Source organism: Bufo bufo, chromosome 6 (genome assembly GCF_905171765.1).
Source record: "Bufo bufo chromosome 6, aBufBuf1.1, whole genome shotgun sequence".
In the NCBI taxonomy this organism is placed as follows: Eukaryota; Metazoa; Chordata; class Amphibia; order Anura; family Bufonidae; genus Bufo; species Bufo bufo.
In genome coordinates this window covers 56,353,699-56,373,840 of record NC_053394.1, presented here as the reverse complement: position 1 = coordinate 56,373,840, position 20,142 = coordinate 56,353,699, and positions in this window count along the sequence as shown.

Sequence of the window (20,142 nt, the reverse complement as noted above, 5' to 3'; positions counted from 1 at the left end):
GCCATACCCGTAAAGCTGTTTGTGTTCCCCTTTTTCCCAACAGCTTGGCCAGTGAGACTCCTGCTCCTCCGCGTCTAGGAGGAGTAGGTCGTCTTACCCTGACTCCTAGCGCAGGGACCGGACGGAGGGCGAGTTAGGGATCCGAGGTTCCTGCGCATGGGTCCTCCTACCTTTAAGGTCGGCCCATGCAGTTAGGAGTTAGGGTCAGGGTAGGGACGCTGTTAGGAGGTGACCTGCTTCCTATCCTGTTCTCCTGGCTGAGTAGGCCAACAGCATCTGGCATCGCACGGCTGAGGATTTCCCCCATCCTCAGCCGTGACACCTGGTGCAGCGTATCAATAAACCAGGATAGTCCATAACAATGCAAACAAACATAAGTCCTTGGAGGCTCAAATGATCACATGAGTCCGTACCCAGACTTGCAAAAGGGTTAAACAGGGGTTTCCCGTGAGGGGCTACCTGGGCCCATGATGTAGTCCTCAAACCTCACAGGTGGGTGTCCCCTGGTAGAACGAGTGGACCTCCTTAGTGGCAGGGATTCTTCCTGCCTGGACTCAGGAAGGTCAGGGGAGCTCACCGCCTCTGGAACTACTTCAGGAGCTCTCTGGGGTAAGATGTCCTGAGACGGAGGACTAACAGGAACGGGAGCAGGAACCAGTAAATTCAACCAAGGCGTGAGGGCCCAGTGGAGCGGCTCTTTATCATGGATCAAGTTCTCCACAGCCTGCATAGGGTCCATAGGTGGAGCCGGCAACTCTTCCTCAGAAGGCTCAGGCTCCATCTCCTCTGCCGCTGGTTCTCCTTCTATACAGGGCTTGAGGCGGTTCCTGTGAATGACTTGGGGACCTTTTCCTTCTCTGGAGACCTGGTAAATGTGGGCTGCAGCATTGGGTATGGCAGTAATAATGTAGGAAATCCTTTCCCATTTGCTGTCCAACTTGCTGGTCCGGTGGTTGTTTTTCAACCATACCTTGTCTCCAAGAGCCAGGGGTCCCGCATGGGCAGTCTGGTCGTAGTCTTTTTGCTAGCGTTCCCGGACAGTTTCCATGCATTCTTGCACGATCTCCTTGGCATTAAGGAGACGCCTCTGGTGCTCCACTACCCAATCAGTCCTGGGCAGTGGGTTGATCACATCCGGCACTTGTACCCCCAGGGAGTGATCCGCAGGTAATCTCCCTTGTCGCCCAAACATCAGATAGAACGGGGTGTAACCGGTGGAACAATGGATGGTGTTGTTATAAGTGTACATAAGTTGTGGCAACAGAGTAGACCAATCACTCCTCGCATCAGGGGGTACTGCTCTCAGCATTTCAATGAGAGTCTTATTCATTTTTTCACAGAGTCCGTTACCTTGCGGATGAGAGGCGGTGGTCCGGACTTTCTGGCAGTTGTGCAGCAGGCACATCTCATGGAACAGCTGTGACTCAAACGCAGACCCTTGGTCGGTGAGGATCCTTTCTGGGCAGCCGTAGGGCAACAGGAAATGCTTCCAGAACGCCTCCGCTGTAGTCTTGGCTGTCAGGTCTTTCACAGGCACTGCTACGACAAACTTGGTGAAGTGATCAATTATAGTCATGGCATATGTATACCCAGAGCGACTCAGCTCCAACTTCACATGATCAATCGCGACAAGTTCTAAAGGAGCTGTACTTACAATAGGATGGAGAGGCGCCCTCTGGTCATGGCGTTCAGTCCGCCCCACAGCACATGCAGTGCATTCTCGGCACCATTTCTCGATATCCTCTCTCATCCCAATCCAATAGAATCTTCTCCGTATGGTGGCCTCAGTCTTTTGCACACCGAAGTGTCCGGACTGGTTGTGGTACATGTCCAGTACCAGGCTGGCATCCCGACGTGGCAGGAGAATTTGGTAAACTCTATCACAGGACACTGGATCCAGACTCCTTCTGAGCAATAGGCCTCTTTGAAGGAATAGTTGGTGGCGATGTCTCCACAGTCTCACTAGTTCTGGGTCTGCACTCTTCCTGCGAATTCTCTCAGAGATTTCCCCACTGGTAAGGAAGTCGAGCAGTTCACCGAGGACTCTACTTTCGGACTGGAGCTTAATCCATCTTTCTTGATCGCCTCTGGACTCAGGATCATCTGATGAGGGAGGATCAGCAGCAAGGAGATTTTCAGTACGGATATTATCCTGCTGAGCAAATTTATTGTAGAACGCGGGCATTTCCACTTCTTCCCAGGCATCTTTCAGCTCATCTGGGGCCTCTGTAGTGGGAAGCCGCGACAGAGCATCGGCGTTATCGTTGGAGCGGCCTGCCTGGTTCTTCACAGTAAAGTCGTAGTTGGAAAGGCGGGAGGCCCATCTTTGCTCCAGTGCCCCTAATTTGGCTGTATTCAGATGTGCCAGGGGATTATTGTCCGTGAAGGCAACAAATGGTGTGGCAGCGAGATAGTCTTTAAACTTTTCGGTCACAGCCCACACTAAGGCAAGAAACTCCAGCTTGAAAGAACTGTAATTCTGGTCATTCTTTTCAGCTCCCTTCAGGGATCTGCTGGCGTAGGCAATTACCCTTTCTTTGTTGTCTTGCACTTGAGCCAACACGGCCCCCAGGCCTCTTTTACTGGCATCCGTGTAGAGGAGGAATGGCTTCTGATAATCTGGGTAACCCAGAACAGGGGGTTCAGTCAACTTCTTCTTTAGGAGTTGAAAGGCAATTTCTCGTTCTTGGTTCCATTCAACAGGAACAGGAGTTTTCGGGCTCTTCTTTGGATGCCCCCTCAAAAGTTCCTGGATGGGATCCGCAATTTGTGCGAAATGCGGGATGAAACGCCTGTAGTACCCTGCAAAACTGAGAAAGCTTCTCACCTCTTTCACGGTCGTCGGAGTAGGCCAGTTGCGGACAGCAGCAAGTTTATCAGGATCAGGCTGTATTCCTTCGGCACTGACAACGTGCCCAAGGTATTTGACCGCTGGTTTCAGCAGGTGGCACTTGGATGGCTTGATTTTGAGGCCATATTTAGCAAGAACTTGAAACACCTCACCCAGGTGCTTTAAATGGTCCTCATACGTCTTGGAGTATACAATGACGTCATCCAGATATAAGAGCACAGTCTCAAATTTCTATGGCCTAAACAATGTTCCATCAGCCTCTGGAACGTTCCTGGAGCGTTACATAGTCCAAACGGCATATAATTGAATTCGAACAGGCCCATAGGTGTAGTGAAAGCAGTCTTTTCTCGATCTTCTGGGGCCATGGGTACTTGCCAGTACCCACTGGTTAAGTCCAAGGTAGAGAAATAGGCTGATGACCCCAGGGCAGTCAAGGACTCTTCAATGCGTGGCAATGGATATGCATCTTTGTGGGTAATTTGATTAATTTTTCTGTAATCCACGCAGAACCTTATGCTGCCATCTTTTTTTCGGACAAGTACTAGGGGCGCAGCCCAGGGATTATGACTGTCCCGGATTATGTTAGAGTCTTTCATCTCTTGTATCATCTCTTTCACAGACTGATAGGTAGTAGGTGGTATGGGTCTGTGCCTCTCCTTAATAGGAGGATGAGAGCCGGTGGGTATGGTGTGTTTGATTACACTGACCTCCCCGTAGTCCGTGGAGTGCTTGCTGAAAGCCTGGTGGTGCTCCTTCACCAGCTTCAGGACTCCCTCTATCTGCTCCTTTGGGGTGTATTCGTCCCCCACATGTAATTCTTCCCACCAGGATGTTGAAGGGGTGCTAGTGCTCTGTGTGGTCTGGAACGCCTCCGTGGCAGGCAGACGGATCACATCCTGGAAAGACACCTGGAAAAGCTGAGCAACGGGGCAGTGTTTAAGAAGAGTCACGGGATGATCACCAAAGTTAATTAAGCGGACAGTCACTTTACCTTGAGACACGGTCACCAGACTCTTGGCTGTCCGTACGAAGGGATGATTTTCAAAGGGAATAGGTTCCACTAGGGCTTGATAGTCCTGGCCCTGGATCCCTAACACAACACGGCACCACAGGATGATCTGGGAATTTGGAGGCAGAATTACCGGCCGGTAATCCCGGATCCGGACAGTGGAAATTTCTCCTTTCTTGTTGGCAAACTTTTGTTGAGCACTCAGCACACTAATAGTCTTTTGAATAACTCTTCTGGAAGCAGGTGAGGCTGAAGATATAGTTTGATTTAATGCGTCAAGCACTTCAGAGTAACAACTTTTTAGAACGTTAGTCCCTAATATCACAGGGTGTCCTCCTTTATCTCCTGCTTGCACCACAATCACGCCTTGCTGTGGTAAGGTGGCTTCTCCCACCTGAAGGGTAGGTTCCCAATACCCATGCACTTTCACTGGCTTACCGTTGCTGGCAATGATATCTAGCCAGGGCTCTGGTGGCTGGGTGAGAAGACTTGGATCCCAGAACTTGTCAAAGGCAGGCCGTTGAATGGTGGTGACCTGTGACCCAGTATCCAACAGGGCTTCAAAGGGTATCCCGTTGATACATATATTGACTTTTGGACGGGATCCTACATGCTTAGGCATCCAACTTGGATCCTTTGGACCTACTGTTCTACCTCCCGAGGGGCGGTCCTCTGCCTCAGGGGTTGCCCGTTTAACTGCCAGCACATTGTTTCAGTATGTCCATATTTCTTGCAGTGGTGGCAGACAGGCTGTTTTCTACTTCTGGGCCGGTACCTCGGTCGCCCATCAGGCTCTTTTGGGTATACGTCTCCATATGCAGGTGGGAGCCTTGGAGGAAAAGGACCTTCATCTTCTAGTAACAATGGTCTCTCCCACTCCTCTATTTTCTTGCACACCTTCTCTAGACTTAGAGCAAGATGGTTCACTTGCTCCATGAGGGCTGCCACTACATCTGTGACTGGAGCTTGGGTGGCCTGACTGACCCCTGCAGACCCCACATTCACAGTTTTGGGCTGACAAGCCTGGGGTTCATAGGAGGCTGCTGGCACTGGAGCAGGGTTCTGGCCTAATATACTGATGGCCAATTCCTTAAAGTCCAGGAATGCACAGTGGGGGTGTTGAGCTGACAACATACGTAGCTGGCCCTTTAAATGCTCAGTACTTATGCCCGCAATGAATTGCTCTCTAAGAGTCCGGTCCTGGTCCTCAGCTTCTTTAGGATCCACTTAGACTACAGCTCTCAGTGTCTCTTGTAAGGACAGGGCAAAATCGCGGAGCGACTCTCCAGGCTGCTGCTTTCTGCTGAAGAAACGCATTTTAACTTCTGACACCGTTCTGGCCTCAAATGTGGTGCCCAAGCGATCAAAGATCTGTTCCAGGCTACTTTTCTCAGAGCGGGGCCATGACATGACTTCCCTGCGGGCGGCCCCTCCCAACTGAGCTAGGAGGATCTCCATTTGTTGTTCAGCAGTTATGGGATAAAGCCGGAACAAGGCCAGTATCTGCTCCCTAAAGTCCTTTAACTTATGGGCTTCCCCTGAATAACATGGGAACCAGGGGGCCCCAAAATAGTACGGCATAGTTAGCGGCATCAGGCTTGGCGGTGCCGCGGCGGCAGGGGCTCTAGGGTCGGCCGGGGATGCTTCAGAAGGCACGACGGGGGCCACCTGTCCGATTTCCTCAGGTGTAGACATGGCGTTGCTAGGTGGGTATGGCCCTTTAAATGTAGCGGAGCGGACCGGTGCGGCAATGGTAATAACTTTTTTTTTTTTAGGAAAGTCTTTTATCACTAACGGAGCTCCCTCCGGTGCCCTGGCAGGGGTCGGGAATGTTCCGGTAAGGTAAACAGAAGAGCCGACAACAGTTCAAAGTCTATACTTACTCCGGTGATGCTCGCTCTAAGTCTTGCGAGATGCGTGGCTACGGGCGTTGAGCGTCTTGCGTACAGCGTCAGCAGGTGGGCGCGGCCTCTCGTAGCTCCGGGACTCAGGTCGGCGGCACCTTTTCTTTCAGACAGGGCGGCGTTCTTCCTCCTTGCTGGCCGGGCGATGACTCCGCCTGGTTCTTTTCACGCCAAAGTCCTCTTTTTCGCGCCAAACGGTTCACCAGGCGCACTTGCAATCCACCTCAGGTTTAAGTGGCAAAATCGCTGTCTATTCACTGACAGCAAGCGGTAGCTCAAATAAGCAGCAAACAGTCCAGGAAATATTATCTTCACACCGCTAATTATGACAGTTCTTTGGCCCAGCAATTTTTAATAAAACGATTAGGGCTTATTCACTTTAAGGCAATTTTCAGCACACAGTTTTACATCCGCAATGGCGCAGGAATGTTCGTTATCCTGTTCGTGACGCCAATTTATGCAGCACGCCAGACCTGCAGGGTATTGCGAAGTGAGGTCACGGTTATGGGCAATCGAGGGTTACTCACTGTATTGGAGAACCCTGGGCAGGCATGCGGCAGTGAAGGAGAGGTAGACACAGTTCCTCTGGGGCACACTCGGTATGTAGGGACCAGGCCTGATGGTGGATGAGGTGCCCTGGATGTTACAGGTATTTTGAGTGCCTGGGGCAAGGTCCCTTTTGGATTCGTGACGCCAGTGCCTGTAACGGTGGCACACCGATTTATAGTTGGAATAAGTGAGGTACACAGGTGGTATAGTGAACCAAATGTTACTTTACTTAAACAGTCCAACTTTGTACAGCAAGATAGTTATACAGTCCTTTAGATCACAAGCTTCACAAGCAGGCTTATTTCACAAGATGGCAGGTATTGATCATGCAAGATACTCAGAGGGTAAATCCACAACACACTCAGAATCAGGTTGTACCTTTCCTCAGAAATAGTGTACACTGTTCTTTTAGAACTCCTGTCTGGTTTCAATCCCAAGGCCCGGATGCCTAAATGGTGGCTTAAATCCTTGGTAAAATATATCTTCCTCCCGTATTAATCCTTGCTTTGCTTTATAGTTCCTCTGCCTATTAGTGTTACTTATCTTGGCTGGAAATATCCTTACTTGTCCTGTGAATGACTGTAGGTTGCTCCCAGGAGGTCCTGTCCTTTTACTGGGGTGTCTCAACTGAGCTAATCCTAGCCTCAGGAGCTTCAGGAAGAAGAAGTAACTCCTCTAGTCCCCTGGAATGAACTACCACTCCCCTGTCTGGGCCTACCTATATATGTCTAGGGCTCTCTAGCTCCCTCTAACGCCTGGGAGGCTAAACTGCACCCTAACAGGCCTGACACCAGTTAACACAGGGAAAAGCATACACATGACATTAAATGTAATAAGGCACATTAACCCTTGTGTAGTGCCCACCTTTACCTAGTGGGACACTACATATGTGACAATAATGACATGCCTTTTCCTTTACAGGATGTGATTAGGGAAAAAGCTCCCCCTGTTGGTAAACATGTGTCTGATGTAAAAGTGTTGATAAATGTTGAAGAAACATCGCTAGGAGACCAAATTGTAGACAATGTGGCGGGGCTAGAGTGTGTACCACACGTAAGTAAAACAGTTAGACCAGGCACTCAAATATGTGGTCAAAAATTAAAAATATTTATTAGTAAAGCTCCCTAAAATAGCGTTAATTCATAGGTGTAGCAGCATAAAGATCACATATAACATAAATCATTTATAAATATAACAGCATAAAAATTACATAAAAACAAATCACATGGGTAGCAGCAATGGGTGCTCATCAAAGTGCAGAAGTGCGGATAATAGCAGCAATGATAGTCAGAGTCCGAATTATGGACAACCGCAAACCATATATTTAATCTTTAGAAGTACAGTAATAGTCCTTTTATGTATCCACTATCCAGGTAATATTCTTAAGTAAACAGATTCTCAAATAATCGTAGTTCCATATGATGTTGCTGCTGACTTTCAGCAACAGCGCACAGGTGAATATTGCAAGTCCTTAAAGGGAGTCTGTCACCAGATTGTGACCTTATAGACCGCTTACATAGCGCTCTAGCATAGCAGTCTATGATTCTAATGGTACCTTTGATGTTTTCTTGTGAAGTTCCCCCAAGGCAAAAACAGACTTTTATTCATATGTAAATTAGGGCTCGCAAGTGCCCAGGGCGGCATTCACCTCATTGGTGCCCAGGCTGTTCTGCCTCTTTTCGTCATATCCCCGCCCCAGCCTCTTCCTCTGTCCGCCCCGCTCTTCCTTTGCGTCCTCCTTCTCTGCAGCGAGATCCCGCGCCTGCACTATCCATTGCTTGGCCGGGGCATGCGCACTGCGATGCCCATTGTGGGCACGGCATCGCAGTAGCTACTGCGCATGCGCCGGCCAACGGCGAGAAACAGCGGCGAGGAGGCGGACCAGAGACACCCACAATGGGCATCGCAGTGCGCATGCCCCGGCCAAGCAATGGATATCGCAGGCGCGGGATCTCGCTGCAGAGAAGGAGGACGCAAAGGAAGAGCGGGGCGGGCAGAGGAAGAGGCTGGGGCGGGGATATGATGAAAAGAGGCAGAACAGCCTGGGCACCAACGAGGTGAATGCCGCCCTGGGCACTTGCGAGCCCTAATTTACATATGAATAAAAGTCCGTTTTTGCCTTGGGGGAACTTCACAAGAAAACATCAAAGGTACCATTAGAATCATAGACTGCTATGCTAGAGCGCTATGTAAGCAGTCTATAAGGTCACAATCTGGTGACAGACTCCCTTTAAGGGAGACAGAGAAGACTAAGAGGCGTCCCACCTATTATTGCAACTGTGTTAGTATTACCTCAGTCTAGTCGATGTCCACTTGTCTTTGTGCGGGCTTGGAGGTTCGTAATGAAGTGGATATCAGCTGACTACGCGCTTGTTGGAGCTCCGTATCATCAGCTGACTGTGCGCTTGTTGGAATTACTTATCATCAGAGCTTTCTCCAACGTTTGCCGGTCTTTAACGCAACCGTCTTTACTTTTAAAATCAAGAAAACTTCTTTCCCAGCATATCGGTGCAAGGTACAGGCCATAGGCGTTTCGGGGATATTGAAATGACTCCTTACTCAGTGTACCACACGTACCAGAAGTCGGTATGCAGTCTCTACGGGGTTCTATGGTTACTGAAGAAATGTCCAAGGTGGAGATTAGCTCATGTGTGCCCCTAGAGGTCAGTGTTAATAATGACACGAGTAACATAGGCGATATATGTGCTGTGACCTTTAGCAACTCCGAGAGGGAAGCTACCAGGTCAAAGTATTGCAAAATTCAGGCGGTCACTAGTAGCGACCAGATGACAGTTATACCTGACGTGATGAGAGCTGAGTCTAGAGATGGCAGCCTAGTGTCTGAGACCCATACCCAGGCAGGTGTAGATGACCTGACAGGTCAGTACAGCTACAAACTTGAAGATGTTTTCCCTCGCTTCACACAGTCCCTAAATACACTAGAGAAGGGACTAGCGGTTCCCGCAGAGCAACTGCAGACAGCTCCAGAGGAGTCACAGGAAGAGACTCAGAAAGAGATGAATGAACTGAAGGATCTAGAGTCAGAAATAGAAGCGGAAAGTCTCCAACTTCAAGAGGAACTTGCAGCTTCTGAGCGATCCAGACGTCATGCAGAGCAGGAAAGGGATGAGCTGGCTGATGAGGTCTTAAACAGCGCCTCAGAAAAATCTGCTCTTTTGGAGGAGAAAAGACGTTTGGAAGCCAGGATGGCTCAACTTGATCAAGAGTTCCGTGATCGGATGGTGGACCTGGACCACCAAAGACAAACTGTGTCTAGATTGGAGAAGAAACAAAAGAAGTTTGACCAGCTCCTGGTTGAAGAGAGGTGCATATCGGCTCGATATGCCGAGGAACGTGACCGAGCGAATGCTGATGCTCGGGAGAAGGAGACCAGGGCCCTCTCCTTGGCTAGAGCCCTTGAAGAAGCGCTTGAGGAGCAAGATAAATTTAAGAGGCTGAACAGGCAACTCAGAGCAGAGATGGAAAATCTCATGAGCTTAAAAGATGACGTCGGGAAGAACGTCTATGGGGTGGAGAAATCTAAGTGTGCTCTCAAGCAGCAGGTGGAAGGTGAGAAACCTGAAGAGGAGAGTCCTCTGAAAAACATCAAGAAGTCTAAGCCAGAGCCTGTTAAGAATGGGACTGAAGATGGTGGTGCCGTGGTGCCAGCCGAGGCAGAGAAGAAGATGGAAGATGTATCTGCTGAACCAGTTGATGGGGATGATGTGGATGCAAAAGACAAGAGACTTGTGGCAGTGTGTGGCCAGGACCTGGTCATGAAAGACCTTTCATCTGCTGTCAATGCCCTTCAGAAAGCCAGCAGTCTGCTGGGGAAGAAATACAGGGAGACGGACGACCAGTATAAGGATCCTGTCTTCTACGATGGACTGGCTCTCCTGAACCCTGCCCGAAGGGAGAGCAATATCCTGGGTGAGCCTATGGAGAAAATACCAGAAGACGACGAGTCTAGTGAAGACCCCGGTGTCCCCAGTACCTCCAATCGTGATAAGAAAGAGGAGGAGGGGTTCAGATTGGAAGTATATGATGCCGTGTCTGAGAAGGATGAGAAAGCTAACAGAGTGAAGGAAGACTCCAAAGGAGACTCAAAGGCTGAAGAAGCTAAGGCAGATGAGTTGGAGTGGGAGAAATCACCAGGTGCTGCACAGACCAAAGTTAAGACAAAGGGAGCGGCAGCCGAAGTCGAAAAAGCCACTAAAGAAGCAGAGGTCTCTGAAACTGCCACCGTAGCTGGGGTAACTACGGCTGGAAAGAAGGAAGAAGTGACCCAGATGCACGTAAAAGAAGCGAGTAGGGGCAAGCATGCTCTGCTGAAGGAGCCCTGCAAGACAAAGGAGAAAGTGTCAGGACATGAGGCACATGTGCAGGAGCCAGAGGATCAAAAAAGAGAGAGAGATCAAAGAGTGCGAAAGCGCATCATTATCACCCGCGAAAGAGTAGAAAAAGAGTACCTGACCATGAGATGGGCACATGAGGCCTTTAGGCAGTTTAGTCTGGGCAAGATGTTAGTTTTGGTGATAAACCAAGCTCTGCTGGCGTGGGTCTGGCAGAACAAAGGGAAGGTACGTGTCACCGAGGTTACTGGCCTCTGTGAAATAAGAACCGGTAATTTTCTGTGTCATCGGCAGCTACTGCTCGCTGACACTGTGTTACTTAGTGTGGCTGTAAAGCCAATCTGGGCCGGTTCTTATTGGGAGCAGCCAAAGAGCAGGGTGGCTGTTCCCCACGTCCAGGCCAGGTGGATGCCCTCTCACCAGCCTCCCGTGATTATGCAGGTGTTCACCCCCACGGGCTTGAACAAAGAGAGGGGGTATGTGAGACAGTGACAGGTCTCACGCAGGGTAGAGGCAAGGAAGGGGTGGATAGTTCGGTCCACACCCCTATTCCACCACAGGCGAGACCGGCTGGAAGTAATCAGGCTGGCACAAAGCACCTCCCAGGGTGTCAGCAAGGGGGGAGTAATGTTGCCTGTGGACAGAGGCCTGGAGGCTCTGTGTGGTCCAAGCCAGGAGGGCTGAGAGACCACTATTCCCCATGTGTGCTGAGACACTGGACTGGAGGCAGTGGGCGTACTGTGCTCTGTACAGCCAGGAGGCTGTGGGACTTTGGCTGAGAAAGCTGCATGTGTTCACAGGGTGTGAACAGGGACTTAGGTGAGTCAGGAATATTACAGTATGTTTAGTTAGAGCCTGGACGGGTGAGTATTTATTTTTTTTGTCATTTTTCTTGTGCTGGTGTATCACAATAAATGCACTGTTTGGACCTGAAACCTGGTGTCCTGAAGCCGTATCGGTGTGAATGATCCCCTAAAAGAAAGCTACCCCTCACAAGAGGAATCACGAGAGATACTGTAGCTGTCTGCTGAAAGGTGTATGAGCACCTGTCTTAACGAGGGACCAAGAAAACCAAAGATGAGGTACTAGGGGCTGTTACTGAATTGGTGGACAAGGATATCCAAGGATGCATACATTCCTGAGATTACATTTGCCATCAATATTATACAGTACATTCACATAATATTTCATAAAGTGAAAAATGTCCATAAAACTGCTTTAATAATACATTCCGTTGTGACCTTGGCCTTCAGTTTATTCAGTTTAGTAACCAGCGATGCCGGTAATTACTTCATTAGTAGACTATTTGAAGCCATTTACACTTGAAAGGTACAATGCAAAAAAATGCATTAATACACAATTTTATTGCATATCTTTGTATACTAAAACATGAAAAAAAGCAAAAAAAAAAAAATATATATATTTCTTGTCATGAAAGTGAATACTTTTTCAACTTTAAAAAAATAGGTCACAGATCATCTGAAATGTCTGAATCAAAAACGGAGCATTTATTTTTAATAGTTTTTTTTTTATGACGTTTGTTATGGAGATAGCAAGTAATTAAAACCTTTTAAGGCCTTTCAGATATTTTGACCCAGAAAAATTCAATTTAACCTTGTCCTAATATACTAATTCATGACTTTTTTTTTCCTCGGCTCCAAAGCAAGTCTGATTACAGATACATAATGTAACGTCTCTGAATTTTCTCATCAGCACATTTAATAAATAACGTTTGATGTGTCTCTTTGATGGTATATTCGATTCAGAAAGCTTTCATACTGGTAAATGCACCAGGCAGTGAAATGCTACTGACTTTTGTGTTTTATGAACTTGCCTTATCTACTTGACACACACAGCAATATGTGATGCTATCTGTTTCTTAAGCAGCCTGCTTCTCTAGCAAAATAGCCTGGTGTAATCCAGTTACGGCACAATTAATAAGCATCAGAAGGTGACATAGACCCTACATCTCATAGATTTTGCAATGTCATTCCACTTTGATGTATGAATTAATTGACTTTCTTTTGGCTGGTTTCAGAGATGGACATCCAGAAAGGATCAGTAGAACATCAGTTGATCCCTGGGTACAATAGTAGAAAGACCCCCCCACAATACCCTGGACCCTTATGGAAGATACTTACCTGGTATCTGGCACCCATGTCCCTCTGTGGCAGCCGATGCATCTCCACGCTTCATGGATCAAAACATCTGGAGACAGGGGATGCAGCCACGATGGTGACCAGACCCCTTGCATCACAGGTTGATGAGGGGGGGGTGTCTTTCTACTATTGGATAGCCTCTTTAAAGGGGTGGTGTCACAAAACATATTATACATTTAAAAAACCAGCACCTGGATCTGAATACTTTTTTAATTGCATATAATTAAAAATGTATTATAGCCAGTGAATTACTCAATAAAATGTATCTGTATAGCGCCACCCGCTGTTTATTCCTTTCCTTATTTTTTGTCCATTTCACTGAGCTGGTCAAGCGTGCTCAGTTTAAATCTTCAACGGTCACCAGCCGTATGTTCTCTTAGAAGCTGTGGCAGTTACAGGGAGAGAACTACAGCAGAAAACACATGAGCTGCATCCTGTAGATTCACAGCTAAGCCCCGTTGTTTGGCATATCCTAGTGATATGCCACCAATGTCTGAGATAAGAATACACCTTTGGACCTCTTCAAAGGATATGAACAATGAGACCGCCGTTACCAAAAAGGGTACCAATCTCTGTACTTCCTGTCTAAACTTAAACAAGATCAATACGTACAAGGACTGGCACCCTTACATTAGTATCATCATTTGCAAATAGTCCAAATGTTACATATGAAAACCTGGGGGTATGTTTGCTATAGGTTCTCATGGATAGAAGCCTGATTATAGCTGTATGACCAGTCTATTTTAAAAGTGCATATACACCATAAATGGAGCTCCCCAACCTCCTCATACACATGCAGGTTCAGCTTGGCATCCATGTATATGTGGGGTGAAAACTCTTGACAGACTCCCTTTAAAAAAAATGTTTAAAATTTTCAAGTCAACTTCATTGAAATGGTGTTCTTCCATGGCTTGCAGACTGACCTTGTTCAAGTAGTCCAGATAATCAGAATAAATTCAAGGGGTTTTCTGAGACTTTTTAGCTGATGACCTACCTTCTGGATAGGCCATCAGTATCTTATTGATGGGGTTCGGACACTCAGGACCCCCGCCAATCAGCTGTTTGAGAAGGCACCGGCCTAGGTCAGTGACTTCATGTTCACCGGTCTCATGACCTAGGCACAACTCAGTTCCATTCAAGGGAATGCGGCTAAGCTGTTATATCAAGCACAACTGCAGTACAATAAACGGTGCCAGGCATGGGATTCAGCCAGTTCCCTAAGGTTCTCCAGATCCGGTTGTTAAAATTACAGTGGCAGTTGGAGATGAGCACTTCCATTTCATAGTTTAGTTCCTTAGGATTTTTTAAAGTTGGGTAGTACCTGTGTAGTGTATATATGGTGTATTTATGTGTGTTGCATATATTTGGTGTATGTATATGTAAATATGTGTTGTGACACCGCGTGTCCGCCGTTGAGTAGGGAACCTGTTGTTAAAAATTTGAATCCCACCCCTGGACGGCACTGTGCTTGGAGAGCTACTAGAAGGCTGTGCCACTACCAGGAGCTCCAGGGCCTTCTCAAATTGCTGAGGGTTCAGGGTGTTAGACCCCCACTGACCAGATATCGATATCCTATCCAGTTCAGTTAAAAAGTCTCAAAAAACCCTGTTAATATTTCAATGACTCAATAAACTTGCAGATGACACAAAGCTCTACAATGTGGTACCCATACAGGATATGTACAGTAATGTAACATTATAAAGGGGTAGTGATAGACATGGAGAGGTGGGAGGACTCTCACCTCATGAATACAGCATATTGATAACTATGAATCTACTGTATACATTTATTTAGTAACATAGTACATAAGGCCGAAAAAAGACATTTGTCCATCCAGTTCGGCCTGTCATCCTGCAAGTTGATCCAGAGGAAGGCAAAAAAAAAACTGTGAGGTAGAAGCCATTAGGGAAGTAAAAAATTTGGGGAATAAAAAATTCCTTCCCGACTCCAATCAGGCAGTCAGAATAACTCCCTGGATCAACGACCCCTCTCTAGTAGCTATAGCCTGTAATATTATTACACTCCAGAAATACATCCAGGCCCCTCTTGAATTCCTTTATTGTACTCACCATCACCACCTCCTCAGGCAGAGAGTTCCATAGTCTCACTGCTCTTACCGTAAAGAATCCTCTTCTATGTTTGTGTACAAACCTTCTTTCCTCCAGACGCAGAGGATGTCCCCTCGTCACAGTCACAGTCCTGGGGATAAATAGATGATGGGATAGATCTCTGTACTGACCCCTGATATATTTATACATAGTAATTAGATCTCCCCTCAGTCGTCTTTTTTCTAAAGTGAATAACCCTAATTTTGATAATCTTTCAGGGTACTGTATTTGCCCCATTCCAGTTATTACTTTAGTTGCCCTCCTCTGGACCCTCTCCAGCTCTGCTATGTCTACCTTGTTAACAGGAGCCTAGAACTGTACACAGCACTCCATGTGTGGTCTGACTAGTGATTTGTAAAGTGGTAGGACTATGTTCTCATCACGGGCCTCTATGCCCCTTTTGCTACAACCCATTATCTTATTGGCCTTGGCAACAGCTGCCTGACACTGTTTTTTGCAGCTTAGTTTGCTGTTTATTAAAATTCCTAGATCCTTTTCCATGTCAGTGTTACCGAGTGTTTTACCATTTATATAAAATAAGAGGGGCACTCTCTACATATGGGATCACACACAATCTGGATATGATAAAATTAGGTATTTATTATCCTCGCTGTAACAGTAAGTTTACCCTAACGTAAATGATTAAAATAGTAAATCATTGCCCAAACATAAAACACATCAATTAATCATAACATTCTAAAATAGAAAAATTAAAAAATGTAAAAAAAAATTTCCACTATATATATGACTCCTCCTTGTGGTCAAGGAAAATTTAGTCCTTAGATTTGCAGCACTATATTTCTCTGGGAATGCTATTCAATATTCTAATTCCATTTATAGCATAATGATGCAGTTCTCATTTAAGGTGCAGTAGTATAATCAAGTAGTAAGGACAGTCCATACAGCTTTGTGTATCTTATTCCGGTTTTGTTCCAATAGCACTATACAGTCAGTTCAACCTTACTTATAGTGAAGTATGCTGCTCTGTTGAGCTGCGCTAGATGTATCAGCCTGACGGCTATGTAATACACTATTTTGTCCGGAGCTAGAAGTGGGTGTCTCTTACCAGACTCTCGATGTGCCACTCGCCCGCCTCCCAGTAATCGGCGTCTCTTACCGGCCTCCCGCTTCACGGCGTTCTCCTCTGCCCTGCTCCTCCTCACCCTTCACACGGCGTCCCACGTGGTGATGGAGCAAGCGTCGGCACGGCGTCTCACGTGATACGGAAGAGGCTTTCCTTGCCGGTCAGCTGATTGTGCTTGCCGGAAATCCTGGTTGGGCTAAGGCAATTCCTAGACAGGCCTGTTAGTCGAATATCCTTTGCGTGCACATCAATTGATTAAGCTCACTTGCTGGGACCAACGTCTGTTTTACCATTTAATATACCTGTAATTACATAGCTAATACGGATGAAAAAAGACAAATGTCCATCAAGTTTAACCAAGGGATAGGTGGGGATGCGAATCCCAGAAGGAAGTGAGACTCAGATTTCTAAACGTTTTCATAAGCATTTATGTTTTTTACTTTTAAGAATTCGTCTAAACCCTTTTTGAAACTGTCCACTGTTCCTGCTGTGACCACGTCCTGAGGAAGTCTATTCCACAGAGTCACAGTTCTTACAGTAAGGCCTCATGCACACGACCGTATTTTTTTGCGGTCCGCAAAACGGGGTTCCGTTTTTCCGTGATCCGTGACCGTTTTTTCATCCGTGGGTCTTCCTTGATTTTTGGAGGATCCACGGACATGAAAAAAAAGTCGTTTTGGTGTCCGCCTGGCCGTGCGGAGCCAAACGGATCCGTCCTGAATTACAATGCAAGTCAATGGGGACGGATCCGTTTGACGTTGACACAATATGGTGCAATTTCAAACGGATCCGTCCCCCATTGACTTTCAATGTAAAGTCAGGAGTTAATATACCATCGGATCGGAGTTTTCTCCAATCCGATGGTATATTTTAACTTGAAGCGTCCCCATCACCATGGGAACGCCTCTATGTTAGAATATACCATCGGATTTGAGATACATCGTGAAACTCAAATCCGACAGTATATTCTAACACAGAGGCGTTCCCATGGTGATGGGGACGCTTCAGGTTAGAATATACTAAAAGAACTGTGTACATGACTGCCCCCTGCTGCCTGGCAGGTGCTGCCAGGCAGCAGGGGGCAGCCCCCCCCCCCTGTAGTTAACACACTGGCCGGCCCCCCCCCTCCCTCCCCTGTAGTTAACTCATTGGTGGCCAGTGCGGCCGCCCCCCCCCTCCCCTGTAGTTAACTCATTGGTGGCCAGTGGGGCCCCCTCCCTCCCCTGTAGTTAACTCGTTGGTAGCCAGTGGGCCCCCCCTCCCTCCCCTGTAGTTAACTCGTTGGTGGCCAGTGGGCCTTCTCCCCTCCCTCCCCCTCCTAATTAAAATCTCCCCCCTATCATTGGTGGCAGCGGAGTGTACCGATCGGAGTCCCAGTTTAATCGCTGGGGCTCCGATCGGTAACCATGGCAACCAGGACGCTACTGCAGTCCCGGTTGCCATGGTTACTTAGCAATTTGTAGAACCATTATACTTAGCTGCGAGCTGCGATCTCTGCGTCCGGCCGGGAGCTCCTCCTACTGGTAAGTGACAGGTCCGGCCGGGAGCTCCTCCTACTGGTAAGTGACAGGTCCGGCCGGGAGCTCCTCCTACTGGTAAGTGACAGGTCCGGCCGGGAGCTCCTCCTACTGGTAAGTGACAGGTCATGTCACTTACCAGTAGGAGGAGCTCCCGGCCGGACCTGTCACTTACCAGTAGGAGGAGCTCCCGGCCGGACGCAGAGATCGCAGCTCGCAGCTAAGTATAATGGTTCTACAAATTGCTAAGTAACCATGGCAACCGGGACTGCAGTAGCGTCCTGGTTGCCATGGTTACCGATCGGAGCCCCAGCGATTAAACTGGGGAGTTAACTACAGGGGAGGGAGGGGGGGCCCACTGGCCACCAACGAGTTAACTACAGGGGAGGGAGCGGGGCCGGCCACACTGGCCACCAATGAGTTAACTACAGGGGAGGGGGGAGGCCCACTGGCCACCAATGAGTTAACTACAGGGGAGGGGGGCCCACTGGCCACCAATGAGTTAACTACAGGGGAGGGAGGGGGGGGCCGGCCACACTGGCCACCAATGTGTTAACTACAGGGGGGGGGCTGCCCCCTGCTGCCCGGCAGCACCTTCCAGGCAGCAGGGGGCAGTCATGTACACAGTTCTGTTAGTATATTCTAACCTGAAGCGTCCCCATCACCATGGGAACGCCTCTGTGTTAGAATATACTGTCGGTTCTGAGTTTTCACAAAGTGAAAACCTAGCTATGAAAAAGCTTTTATGCAGACGGATCTTCGGATCCGTCTGTATAAAAACTAACCTACGGCCACGGATCACGGACACGGATGCCAATCTTGTGTGCATCCGTGTTCTTTCACGGACCCATTGACTTGAATTGGTCCGTGAACCGTTGGCCGTGAAAAAAATAGGACAGGTCCTATTTTTTTCACGGCCAGGAAACACGGATCACGGATGCGGCTGCAAAACGGTGCATTTTCCGATTTTTCCACGGACCCATTAAAAGTCAATGGGTCCGCGAAAAAAAACGGAAAACGGCCACGGGTGCACACAACGGTCGTGTGCATGAGGCCTAAAGAAGCTTTGACGCTTCTGGAGACTGAACTTTTTCTTCTCCAGTAGGAGGCAGTGCCCCCTTGTCTTTTGAGCACATTTTACATGGAACAGCTTTTCGCCGTACTTTTTGTATGGCCCATTTATATACTTGTACAGGTTAATCATGTCCCCCCTTAGACGTCTCTTTTCAAGACTAAATAAATTCAATTCTTTTAATCTTTCTTCACAACTAAAACCCTCCATGCCCCTTATCATTTTAGTCGCTGTTCTCTCTACTTTTTCCAGCTGCAGTGCATCCTTTCTATGTACTGGTGCCCAGAACTGGACTGCATATTCCAGATGAGGCCGCACTAGCGCTTTGTAAAGTGGTAGTATAACATCTCTGCCCCGCGAGTCCATGCATCGTTTAATGCATGCCAATATCCTGGTGGCCTTAGAAGCAGCTGATTGACATTGTATACTATAATTTAATCTACCATCCACAAGGACACCCAAATCCTTCTCTATAAGTGACTCTCCCAGTGCTACATCACCTAGGATATATGAAGCACAGAGATTATTACTACCAAGATGCATAACTTTACATTTGTCCACATTGAACCTCATTTGCTAAGTTGATGCCCAATCACTCAGTGTTCAAATCAGCTTGTAGTTTGTGGACATCTTCCATAGACCATATAGTTCTACACATTTTAGTGTCATCTGCAAAAATAGAAATGGTGCTATTAATCCTGTCCTCAATATCATTAATAAATAAATTAAATAATAAAGTGCCCAGCACTGAACCTTGGGGTACACCACTTATAACCTGGGACCATTCTGAATAGGAATCATTGACCACAACTCTCTGGACACGGTCCTTCAGCCAGTTTTCAATCCAATTACAAACTATACTTTCCAAGCCAATAGACCTTACTTTGCTTATTAAGCGTCTGAGGGACAGTATCAAAAGAGTTTGCAAAATCCAGAAACACTATATCCACAGCCACCCCCCTGTCCAGGCTACTACTCACCTTCTCATAAAAACAAATCAGATTAGTCTGACAACTTCTGTCCTTGGTAAACCCATGCTGGTAATCACTTATAATATTATTAATTAGTATGTACGGGTGACTTGCATTATTCCTTCCCATGTGCATAACTTTACATTTGTCAGTGTTTAACCTCATCTGCCACTTCTCTACCCAAGCCTCCAATCTATCCAGATCCCTCTGTAGCAGTATACTGTCCTCTTCAGTGTTAATTACTTTACACAGTTTAGTGTCATCTGCGAAAAATTTTATTTTACTATGCAAGCCTTCTACAAGATCATTAATAAATATATTGCAGATAATAGGGCCCAATACTGACCCCTGAGGTACCCCACTAGTGACAGTTACCCAATCTGATTGTGTACCGTTAATAACCACCCTCTGTTTTCTATCACTGAGCCAGTTACTTACCCACATACAGACATTTCCACCCAGTCCGAGCATTCTCATTTTATATACTAACCTTTTATGTGGTACAGTGTCAAATGCTTTGGAGAAGTCCAGATATACGACATCCATTGATACGGTGCTGTCAAGTC